General features: G+C 40.6%; 1 long non-coding RNA gene across 1 annotated transcript in view; it reads left to right on the forward strand.

Moving 5' to 3' along the window:
- The window catches only part of LOC125988111 (uncharacterized), a 92,433-nt gene that overhangs the window by 38,316 nt on the left and 40,866 nt on the right, over positions 1 to 13,251 (forward strand). Inside the window, exon 2 of the long non-coding RNA XR_011086516.1 lies at positions 9,819 to 9,982. This is a non-coding gene — a long non-coding RNA (uncharacterized lncRNA). The remainder of the gene's footprint in view (positions 1 to 9,818; positions 9,983 to 13,251) is intronic.

Genomic DNA, 13,251 nt, shown 5'->3' on the forward strand with positions numbered 1-13,251 from the left:
CTTCTGCTGACTCGCCACAAAATCCTACCTGTTGACGTTTGACCCGTTATTGCATGAGACTGAATTCAAAGGTTTTCTGGGAAATGGGGAGGAATGGTGAAGGGGTGTGAGGTTGGTACGTGAAGTTTTTGCGTCAAGACTACATCTGTTTTGCTTGCTACCATGGTTTCTCCTCTTGTTCACGCTTTTACAAGGTAGAGCATAAAGCAGTTTGACTCTCTTCTCTGTAGCCAAGCTGGCAGTTTGCCAGCTACTACTTTGGTGTGGCATTCAATATTTGAGCGTTTTAAAAGTTCTACTAAGAACAGTATCATGAAGCAATGATATAGCAAGTTAGAAAGTGATTTATAAATCCAGATCTGGAGAGTCATAATTGGATCACATAGGCGTGTGTAAATGGAGATATCATGACCTCTGTGTCACGTTCATAATAATACTAGAGCTGTTTGAATTACAATATAAGCAGCATCTACTATGACATCAATATGGTATTTATCTTATTTGGAATTATTTAAGAGGGAACCTACAAGGGTATTATGGTTATGTAACAGGCTAAGGAAAAATGACATAAGGGCATATGCTCATCCAAAGGTTTACTACTATGAATGAATCTCCATGGTTGAGTATTGTCACCCCAAGTATAAAATATTGCGATTACTGTCGATGCCAGCACAATTCCAAACCACTGCTTTGTGGTTCAATATATTGTATTTGTTAAAGGCAGCCTGCAGCGAGTTCTGTTCTTCGTGCAGGGGTCTTGTAGTCTTTCTGGGTCTGTGCACCATTAACATGTCGCCACTCTGCCCCACGAAGCCGCTAATAGCAGACTCCTAAAGAGGTCTGCTTGCCGCAGGGAGAATCTGTGGTCACAACAAGGTCATACTTGGGTTGGGTTAAGAGCAGAGTACCATTTTTGAAATGTTTCAGTATTAGACCGACATGCAGTGGGTACATGCAACGTTTTACCGTGCAGCTGAAGCTGTTGCAACGTGCATGTGCTTCTGCTAGCATATTGAGGAGGCCTCACATCTGGCATTCTGGCGATCCCCCAACTAGTGTGAGGGGTTCCAGTTGGGCCTGTAGGCGACTGTTTATTAACCAGGACGGCCAGTTTTAATAGAAGCAGCTGGTCCAGAATCATCCCTGTGTGCTATGCACCACTTGAGAGCATGTGTTAAAGATGCTCATTAAAGATTTATTGCAATAAAATATACTTTATTTGCACAACACTAAAATTGGAGGTGCCTTCATTGCCCCTACATGAGAAATGTCTTGAAGATATTTCTGGACACAGTTGCTGTGATAATCCATTAACTCAGCATCTTAAGCAACATCCCCTAGCACAGTTCTTTCCGGGGGATCCATAGATGTCTCCAGGGTGTTATGAGTAGGGTTGCCAACTTCATAAAATGAAAATAATAAGGGACACCCACCAAGGCATCTCAGGAACATTGCCCCCACAGGCGTTAGCCCTGTGGGATGGAGTGCCTTTAACATTGTTACAATTTTATTTGTGTCTATGTTTTTAATCATCATTACAAAAGCCATTTTCGCAAAGTGGAAAAGAAGGCCTTCAGCAGAATATTTTCCACAGCTACAGTGGGGTGTAAAGAACCTGCCTCACTGTGTTGTGCACAATGTGCAGTTTCCTTGGAGGAGATCTTCTTCAAGTTGGAGAATAAATGTAAATTCTATCAGTCACATTTTTATTGTCTGCACTAAACACTGTGATTTAGTCAATGACTTAAACAACAATACTTTGTCCAGAGACTGCTTTACGCGAGAGACAATCCCAGCAGTCGACTCAGACGTATTTTCAATGAAATTGAACATTTTGTTTGTGACCCTCTGAATTACTGAACTGTCTTTTTTGGGGATATGCACATCTTTATGTTGTATTTATTTGAGGATACATGTAGAATTCTTTTTTTTTTTTTTTAAATAATTCTGGGTGGATCTTTGGATCTGCACAGTCAGCAATGTAGCAGCTGAGGTTGTTTGACTGTGTTGCTGCTGGACAATAGCATTTGCTGTAGAGTCCTTGAGGCATACATGCACTTCACTTCACACTGTGTGTTGAAAGCCCAGATTCCAGTTAACCATTTGTTAAGAGTGACTTGTCCAACTCTCCTTCACCGCCCGTGTTGCTGTGGATGCTTGTCAGTGTGAAATTTTGCAAACCAAATATCCATATAAGGGACAATGCAGCTAAATAAGCATTTCTACTTTGTCTCCCCATTTTTCCACCTTTCCAAGACATTCTCCTGATGCTCGCTATCCATTAGTTTTACAATCACTATTTTTAGAGTACCCTCAATGTCAACAGTAGACACATGACTCCACGCTGCCTCCCTTTCCACCTGTAATATGTTAAGTCAGATATCAATTCCATCGCTCCTTCCACCAAGGCTTTAAATGATTTGCTGGCCTTAATGGCTGCTCTGTTTATCTCTAGAATTGGCTGCACCGTAAGGCCTATTTTTCCATATGCGTGAGTGAAAAAAGGTGTGCTGCTGCACACTTTGTTTTTTCCAGCCACCAAATTGTCAGGTGCATCAGAGAAAAGGTGCATATTAAAGAAAAATGCCCCCGGGTCACCAGTTCATACAGCATGAGCTGTCAAAATCCAGAAACACACTAAAAGAAGCTGGCTCTGAAACTTGGACACATTGCTTTTATGTGAAATGCATTTCACCATGCCATATAATGTTCAAGTTATGAACTTTGAAAGTTAACAGAAAGCGTTCGACCATGGAATGTATAGTGTATGCTTCATCAAAGAAAGAAAAGGTTTATGTGTTGAATCTGTATGATAAAATCTTGAGGCAAATGTTCTGCTCATAAATTAAAATGCAAATACACAGAAGATAGTAGCTAAAAACTATTGTTGTTTTGTAAAAGGCGAATACGGATTTTTGTACCACATTGTTAGCTCCTGCTCAAATTGTGTCTACTAATACTATTACCAGAATTAAAAACATTGTTATGGCTTCAGCCTAGAGTGATAGACAACTAGAAAGTCAATTTAAAAACAAGTCTCAGCTTGTGCTGTTGTGACCAACAGACCTGGTTACTAGGGAAATAAAACAATAGCCATTAAACCTAATGTTTACTCTCCTCGGGGCTTTGCCGGCACATAAGCACAGCTTGAATGCAGTTTTCTTTGAATGTCAACCAGCGATGAGACAAGAGAAGCACTCACGTGAGCACATTGATACCATGTCACCATGTCACCATGTCACCATCCATCCATCCATCCATCCATCCATCCATCCATCCATCCATCCATCCATCCATCCATCCATCCATCCATCCAAAGTAGCATCCAAACTAAGAGACCAAAAATTCAAGACATTAGATTAGTTTCAACTGTATGTAGTTGGTTCAAAGAAGACCAATCAACATTGTTGTTTGAGTATTGTAAACTGACCCGAGAGAAGACGCACCACCATCTTGTTGGAACATACTGATTGTCTTAGCTGCGTGTAGCAACATCTGTCAGCACATAATCGGTCACATCATTCTTATGATTGAATGCCTGTCAGATTTTGTGCAAGCGTTTGCATTTTCTGCATAGATTTATGGAAGGGAAATTGTTTGTCAAACAACATATGACCACTTCAGTTGTGTATTTTGATGCCGCCTGGGGCTACGCAGGAACTGGAGTCACACTGACAATAGTTGAAAATGCTGACTGTGTCATTTTGAGTGTGTGTGTGCACGCATGTGCGTATGTCACGTTTTTGGGCAAGTCTAGACCCGTGTACTGCGATTGGCTAGAAACCAGTTCACTGTGTACCTCGCCTGCCGCCCAAAGACTGCTGGGATATACTCCAGTATGTCCGCAGCCCTCGTGATAATAAGACGGTTCAGAAGATGGATGGATGGATGGATGGATGGATGGATGGATGGATGGATGGATGGATGGATGGATGGATGGATGGATGGATGGATGGATGGATGGATGGATGGATGGATGGTTGGTTGGTTGGTTGGTTGGTTGGTTGGTTGGTTGGTTGGTTGGTTGGTTGGTTGGTTGGTTGGTTGGTTGGTTAGATGAATGGATACATATTCAATACATCCATGTTTAGAATCTTAGTTCTCTGGCCTGTCCTTTACATTTCTTTTCATTTTGGATCCAATATTGTGCATAATTTCACAATAAAACTGCTGAATTTACTCATTTCCTGTGTGAGTCAACCTGAGGTGTGGCAGCAGCAGCAGTAGCCCCAAATAATTGCTCACAAAAAGCAGCGCACAGAGCAAGAGCGCCATTCATTTGTAAAATGGCTATACTCAAACAGAGAAGGTTATTGGAAAGTCCCTATTCAGACTCGCCATGTTTCCCAGATGCGTTTTTGGAAACTCTGTTACGGTTTATCAAAGCCAAGGTTTAACTTTTTGACTAAAGGTATGTTTGAAACAAACACTGCTCCATCACCAAAATATCATCATACGCATCGGGCTTTGGTTCTCCGTTTCTTGAACTTGAGCCTAGTTAGGTAAGATAACTTATGACAATGTCAACAAATATTGTGTTCTTCATTGGTCCACCATAAAATTCAAGTGGTAGTATTTACTAAAAGTCTAAAATTGAACAGTGAACTTACGAGTGCATCGATTAAAATAGTTATTTATTTAGATTGGCCAGTTCTCAATATCAGATGCTGGACAAGTTGAGTGCTACACAATGTTGCAATCGCACCTGAGAGTGAAAGCCACATGCAAGACCACACAAACAGACTTGGAGAGGAATACCCGCACAAGTGGGCAACACACTCATGCTGACATATCAAAAAACCATAAAGCAAACAGACGCAACACACAAATACCCACACAGTGTTAAATGCACTGTAAAAAGACAACTTGCTTTTTTTTTTTTTGCGGGGGCTAAATAGGTTGAGGCATTTGGTGGGATTGGGATTTTTTTTCTGTTTTCTTTCTTGTATATTCACAGAAAAACACTCAAAGTGCTCCAAGAAACATTTCTTCTTATGTCTTATTTTTTCCTCGTTGCCCTATCTGACGTATGATTTGTCACTGTGGTAATGGTCAGATGTGGGTAACGACCAGCAGCCAATAGTGACAAAGACTTTGACGCGAGCAAAATAAGCTGTCAGTATGACAGGCCAGTTTAGACATGCTCTACTCGCAGGCATAAATCAAGCTTAAGTAAACTGAGAGTCGAGACGAGAATGAGTTAAAGACTTTCAAGTGGTCTGTGCAAGCAAGAAACCAGCCCTAATTCTTCATTGTTGTTGAAGTAAGAGTATAAAAGTTTCAGCTAACAGTTGTTTCAGCGGGCTTAGAGACTGAATGTTACTAATAAGTCAGCCACAAATTAAACACCTAGTTTAAATTTGTGACACTCTATTAAGCCATGTGCCCGCAACGAATAGGCAACTGTGCCGTTTTGGCAAAATAGTTGCAAACACTTTGTAAAGTATGGGAGAATCCAGGCAGGGCTGTGTGTGATGCAGTAGGCGCTTTCCTGGCAGGTCTACGATTTTATGCCTCAGAGCACAAATGAAGCACATCCAAAGAAAACCAGTGACTCGTGCACTTAACAAATCTAGGATACCAGATCAAAGTAAAAAAATAAAAATAAAAAAAGAAAAGCAAAAATTGTGGAATAATCGTGTCTGTAGGATGAACATTTATATTTTTTAAACACAATTTTTATTCAAAATAGCATTCTTCTGGATGTAAGAAATGCGTTATTTTTCTTTAAATAAATAAATAAATAAATAAATAAGAAAAAAAGAAAGAAAGAAAGAAAGAAAGAAAGAAAGAAAGAAAGAAAGAAAGAAAGAAAGAAAGAAAGAAAGTATGGACACGACGAAATCAAATCATGTGCAAAAGTCTCAATGCTGTTTTATTCTCATTCTTTTGTACACTTGAAAGTTACGCCTACATTTCCAATAATTACTATGCTGTTTAAAATGCATATTGACAGCCTGAATGGCTGTATTTCATACTACAGTAAAACAAGTGTGAGAAACAAACAGATAGTGGGAAGGAGGTAGATAAAAACAGCAGAGCCATAGTTAAAATCTGATTGGCTTTAGGGAGTCAAAAAAGTTCATTTAGAACCCTGATAGGCACACCAGGCAGTCTTGAGGTGTCCTTAAAAATCAATAAAGGAATAAAAGCTATCTCCTGGATCGCAACCACTATGTTGTTGTGAAATTGATCTCGTAAGAAACAAAGATATACAGAAAGAATGAGAAGACATGTTCATCAGCTTTTATGCTGAGACATTTTTTACACCTGCAATAGTCCTTAGTAACTGTTGCTGTTTGAGCATACTTGCACAAACATACGTATTGCCCGCAGGGCATCATATGGCGTCCAAAGACACTCAGCAGCACACATAACCTTGAACATATAATTGCATATGCATGTATTAATGGTATCATGCATGATCTTTTCCATCGTATGGGAAGCAACCCGGTATTATGACCATGTGCACATACCGTGCATGCACGGGTATGTGTGTGGCTGCAGGCGGGACTGTGATGAAATCACCGTAATCCTCTGCGGGTGATAAAGCCCTGTTGGTGGCAGCCCGGGAGGCCCCCAAGCACTCGCCTCCAGGGACCAGAACCTCTAAGCTGCTTTCCCTGTGTCAGTCTCCACACGTCACACCTCGACACAGGCAGCGCTGGTGCTATAGAAGCCACAGAGGGTCACGCTGTCAAGTCAAGTAAAAACTTTTTGCAAGCACATGGGCACATAGGCATTTTCTACATGTTGAAAGAATTCTTCACAATTGATAAGTAAGACCAAAACAGGCATGGACCACCTTAAAAGCAAGACACTCCTCTTGGCTCAGGAGGTCAGAGAGAAAACGTTTTTCTGCTGTTTGACACTGACACCACCAGGCGTAAATTGAGTACTGCAAGGAAAAACCTCTTAAGGTGGACTGGTGGTATTCATCTGGGCAGCAGGACAAGCAGTCAGCCAGGCAGTGGCGTTAGGGAAGCTCACCCAGATACTGCCAGGAAAAAGGCGATGAAGATCGCTCTGCAAGATGCGAACAAAAAGAAGGACACTTTTATTTTCATTCACCCGAGTCCGTCTTTGGCAGAGCTCTTTTGGGCCAAGGCACTTATTTTATATCGGAAATCTCTCAGAGCACACCACCAAGAAAAGATACTGACATAATCATCTCAATTTTCTCCCAAATAGACTTATTCAAAAGGAAATCTGTGCCAAGCTGATATTTTGGCAGATATCTGCCTCTTACTATATGGTGCGGGCATAAATATATGAAAGAAGGTACACCATCATTCAAAAGTTTGGGATCACTGAGAGATTTTTCAAATAAAATAGCTATTTTTCAATGAGGATAACGTTAAACTAATCAGCAATTTACTCTATATATTGTAAATGTGGTTAATGACTATTTTAGCTGCAAACATTTTTTTAATGAAATATACGTAGGTGTATAAAAGCCCATTTCGAGCAACCGTCCCTCCAGTGTTCTAATGGTCCATTGCGTAGTGTAGTGTATGCGATCAATAAAGAATAATTTTTATATACATATAGTATATAAAAATATATAAATATATTTCCTGCACATAAACGCCCACCTTGTTTACTAGTTGTTCACCCCAGTTTACTCTGCTCAATCGCACACTTCTGAGTATGAACCCCCCCTCAAAGGTGAAATGCCAACGGCGAGGAAAAGCAGATGGGATCGGAAAGATTGGAGACACAATAGCCAGATAAGATAATGTGACCATTGACACACCGCAGGACCTACCCTTTGACAGAAGAGAGGACCTACAGGAGAGTTCAGAGATCACACACAACTCTAATGTGGCCTTTTTGGCATGCTAAGGGGTAGATCTGAACTTGTACATGTGAGCCAGAACGTCTGCTGTCCATAATTTTCTATCATTATGTGCCTTTAAGGGATATAAGTACAACACAGAATTGGCTTTCAGTGGTTCGAATATAAACAACTTCATTCAGTGACAGCTCTCCTCTGTGCCAGCAATGTAAACGCATCACCTTTGTCCTCATTCATATTTGACACAGATTAAGTCAATTCAGGCCATAAAGAATGCTCTTTTTCCATCACTGAGACAAGGCCTTAACGAAAACAGATTGCAGGAGTGGAAATATAAGAGTGAGCCAAGTTTGAGGTAAATTATAGAACAACAAAACGTGCCTTTCAATTTCTTTGCGTATTTGACAATTAAAATAAGCAGTTTAACAACATCGAACAGTCAGTTCGGTCATTATAACCTGAGTCACGCTGAGTAACGCGATGTTGCTCCTGTTGCTCCTGTTGCTTCCCAGTCAACCTGGGGGATCCCCGTTTGCTGTTAGCGTCAAAACAGCATCTTGCCCACGTCATAACAGATTTCAGCTGCTGAGAATTTCTTGGAGTGGAACGCCAAAGCTGCAGCCAAGTGCAAAGATAAACAGTGAAGGCAAATGCTGTTTTTCAACACATGGAAGATCAGAACAAGAAGCTCCAAAAGCTTTTGCTGCCTGATGGGAATTGGTTGTTTTGAAGATTGCTGACGTACTATTCAGTGAGTCCAGTCGGAAGGAGATAAGGCAAGGCAAGTTTATTTGTATAGCACATTTAATGAACAAGACAATTCAAAGTGCTTTAAACATATAGTAAAGCATTACAGAAAAATATAAAGAAGAAAATTCTGGTCCATCCACTCACTGATTTGATGAATACACTTATGAAAGTAAGGGACTATAGTCATGTGACGATATTGAAAAGTTGTGTCTCATCTGCACAAGTATGATAAAAGGTTTTTTGATGCTCTGTAATCTGTGCAAAAGGCAGCATCGAGATAGTAAATACTAGTGGTCCAAGGATGGACCCTTGTGGAACCCCATATGTGACCTTTGTTCGCTCAAAATCAAGAGTACCAATGGAGATGAAGCAGTCTCTATCTTGCAGGTAAAATTTACTTAAGTGCTAGTAAGCCCACCTACTCATCGAGCCTTTTGAACAATATATTATGATCAACTGGGTCAAATGCAGCATTGAGATCTTGCAATACCAAGACGGTGGTTTTGCCGGCGTCATTATTCAGATGTATGTCATTGAAGACTTTAAGAAGAGCAGTCTCAGTGCTGTGGTGTGGTCAAAATCCAGACTGAAATGCATTAAAAAAGATTTTTTTGCATGATAAAACTGCAAATCTGTTGAAAAACAATCCTTTCAAATATTTTTCCCCAAAACTGCAGTTTGAAGGACTGGGGGAACTGTCCTGACTGAAGAGAATTATTCACTGTGAGTAATATGTTTGCAGCTATATAAACAAAAATAAATAGGACAAGAAAATAAAAAAAAGGAGGTTAACACATTAGGAGCAAAGTGTTAAATGTCATTATCGTTCAAACATGACTAAGCAGGAAACTGAAATTCCGATATACAAACAACACATAAATTTACCCACCCACTGTATTTATCCATTTTCTTGCATTATTTATATTTTGTACACACATCTTGAGTCCAACATGAGCTGATATACGTGAGGGTGATTTAATGAGCCCAAAACATAACAGTTTACATTTTTCGTGATCAACTCACTTTTTGTTTTGATGTGTCTGTGTGAGTCTTTTTCTTCCATTTTTTTGTATGTCAACTACTTTTTAATTTTCCTCCTCCTGTCATTGACTTTTACTCTACTGCATTCAGTTTTTTTCAAAAAGTTGGACAAAATTCAGTTGGTGCAACGGTACAGTGTGCGTGTGAGTGTGCATGCACGTATTCACTTGATGCACATTCATTCATGAACACTTCATTTTGTGCTCAGCTGAGTCTGTCCTCTCCCCAGGGTCCATTATGGCGATAACGGCCCAACTGAAGTGGTGCCAGAGCACAATTAAAGAGCCACAGAGAAGGTTTCTGTGATCATGCCGCTCTTGAGGACCCTCTCCATCATCCCAGTGCCAGGATCCCATCAACATCCCTTCCCGAAACAGTCCCATCCCTCTCCAAGTATGATATCTAATCTATTCTTTGTTCTCTTTCATTCTGCCTGTATTGCTCACGTCAGCTTTTACAGGCTCAAAACAAGCATTTTGCTACAACAGTGTTTAAGCTTGAAATTTTACACAAGTCTGATACTTTGTGTAGTATTGTGAATAATACTACACACGTGTTGAACTTTAAAGCCTGTGTGAGAGTTTCAGCACTCTGGTTGATGTCATGCTTGGACAGCCAAACATTAAAGGAGCCACATCGACACTAGCTGGACACTGCTGTTTTCTGCTAGGCTTCCTCGAGAGAACTGTATGAACCAGCAAGACAAAGGAATGCTCCTGCAGTATGAAATACATGATAGATGCTGTCCAGTTCATGCATGACCGGGATTAGGGTTAGGTCAACATTGGCAGGAGTAAATCGGAATCCAGTGAGGGCTGGACTCAATCAAGGCTGCCCGTTGTCATTAATTCTGTTCGTAACATTTATTGACAGAATTTCAGAACAGTTGTTTGCAGAAGAGTTAAGGGTGTATGGCAAGGCTCCAGACTAAGATGTTATATTAATAGTATGGTAATTCTTAATTTTAAGTGTACATCTGTCAGTTATAGATCTTGATGGGTAAAAGCAGTTTTATTGCAAAGTTTGTATCTGGTGTTCCCATTGTTGTGTCTGGTATTTATTTAATTGCAAGGCATCGTGTTGTTTATTCTTCCTTAGTCCACTTTGACATCTAGACACATCTATTCGTTCATTTATATCAAATGGATCAAATCATTCGCAAGCCCTGTAGAAACCAGAAATGATCCTGATCATTTGAATTAGGTGTGTTGCAGCAGGAGAAACAGGCAGGATATGGCTCTCGTGGGACCAAGGTTCCCTGCCATTGGTCTGAAGCGACAATACTTCATAAAGTAGAAAAACAAAAAGCATCGTAGTATAATATTTTGCATTTAAAGTCACACAAATCAATTCATGCAATGCTCACATCAGTTGCTATAAAATAAGGAGGGTGGCCCTGTCTCTCACATCAGAGTGTCTGTTTTCTTGGAATTATGGATGAGACACAGACAGAAGGTCACCCTCTACTTGTAAAAAAGGCTTGTAATTATTTTTCACTGCAGTCAAAGTGGAAAATTCACAGTCATAAGAGTTTGTTCGGAAAGATGAGCAATATTTGGCCTCATCAGTGCGTTAGGGACTGTGGGAGAAATAGAATGTGAAATGATTAACCTACTGGAGTTGGGCCGTGAGATGTCATCTGACCCATTTTAAATGCAGCATTAAGGCCAGTGGGACAGTTGAAGAAAAATATTAACCTTGTGGAGTATCCAGATCTCAGCTAGAATCTTTCAATACAGCCTTGCACACTTGCAGCCTTGGGGACGAAATGAGGCGAACTGATGTTTGTCAACAAACACTTGAGTACTGATCAGCTTGGAAATTGTTTGCGCATCTGAATTTCTAACGCATGCTGTAATTGTGGGATGGAATATATTAAAGCATCACTCGCTGATAAAATGATGTTGACTTCTGAAAAGAAATCTAAGAACCTGTGTGTGACATCTGTTGCTCAAATAATGACAGTGGCTTTTCCTTTGCTTGAACATGAGCTAATAATTCTATTCACAAGCAACATATTTGTAGCATTTGTAATTTTGACTACACACGAGTGAGGGAATTAATAAATGAAGTGTTCTCATACGTTTGGGAACATCTGCAAACATTAGGAGAAGGCTGGAGGCAGGACATTCAAAAACTAGGCTCAATGTACTATTGAATCAATTTTGGAGTTGATTGTCATTTGAAGGTAAATCTTGCTCTTTTCTTTCCTTACTTTCAAGAAATGGAATGGAGAAAATCCTTCAGTTAATCGAATTAGTCTAATGCAACCAACTCCCCCTTTTATTTGGATTAACTAAGTACAGTACAGTAAAGCTAGTGTGATTGCAGGAAAACTACTTTTTTGGAGAAGGGGCCTATTTTTCCATCTCTCTAATGTGTCCTCGTTCCAAAAGGTGGATTGCTTTGCGAATTGTGCTCTAAACACTTCCAAAAGTAGAAGTAGCCATTTAAATTATACCTGATACTCAGCCGGAGAAGGAGGCTGCCTGTCATAATATGTCCTTGGAAAAGGCTTTGGGTCAAATATTTCAAGTCCTGGCGCTATTTTAATCTAGACGGGGACCTGGAATGGTAGCATTTGCAGAATTCACATGACTCCTTTGGTTATTGCTGCACTCTCTCTGTTTATAAATCCATATATCGAATCGATTGTATCTGTCTGCAAATTGTTCAGCACAACAAACCTCAATAGGCTTCCAAATTATTCAACTGTTAAGAGCTTTCACAATGCATACAAGCCCCTTTTTCCTTGTACTGGATCTCGTACCGGATCTACCCCGAAACAGCCTGGTCCCACCCTTTGTGGTCACTTTCCCATAACACCTTTTCGGGACTGTGCCGTTATCGTGGAATCGTTCATCTGAACCTTGTACAACCTGGTTCTAGGATACAAACTGTGAAGTGCTATGACATCACGGGCATCTGATTGGCCGACAGATGTAGGTGTTTCTTTAAGCGATGCGGTCAGCAACTCCAGTGCAGATGACCATTTCCTGGTTTTAAGCGAGCGAGACAGTTGGCCGCCACTGGGTCATAAAAATACAGGGGCCTTTGTACGCCTTCGGACACCGGCGGGTAACGATGGTAGAAACTTGGAGAGGCAGCCAAGTGAAAGAGAGCCAGCTCTCCATTCAAATGAATGAGAGCTCACTCTCATTCAAGTGGACCAGGTGAGGTGCGCATCGTGATTTCAAGGATTTTTTTCCACATTCTGTCTTTCATAATTGAAGAGTACTCAATCGGCCTCCCATGCATGTTTTTCGGGTGTGGGAGGAAACTGGAGTACCTAGAGCAAACCCACACAAGAATGGGGAGAACATGCGAAGGCCACTCAGGAAGGCTGGAGTAGTAATAACTGCAACCTTTAAACTGTGAGGCTGACGTGCTAACCAGTCGACCACCATGTCGTCAAACGAATAACCAACGTAGGGCTCGAACCCACAACCCTGACATTGAGTATTTCTGGAATTAAAGCATGAAGGAGTTTGATCTTCAAGCATGATTTGTGGGAGAGGTAGAGATGGCATCTGGAAATGACATGATTCCAATGAACTTTTTCCCTCTATTAGATTTGAAAGTAGTGCTTCACTTGACGCTGATGCTGGTTATGGAGCCGGCTGCTACTACCTCACAAGGCTTAAATGGCTGTCCTGATTTTT

Source organism: Syngnathus scovelli, chromosome 2, assembly GCF_024217435.2.
Source record: "Syngnathus scovelli strain Florida chromosome 2, RoL_Ssco_1.2, whole genome shotgun sequence".
Classification (NCBI taxonomy): domain Eukaryota; kingdom Metazoa; phylum Chordata; class Actinopteri; order Syngnathiformes; family Syngnathidae; genus Syngnathus; species Syngnathus scovelli.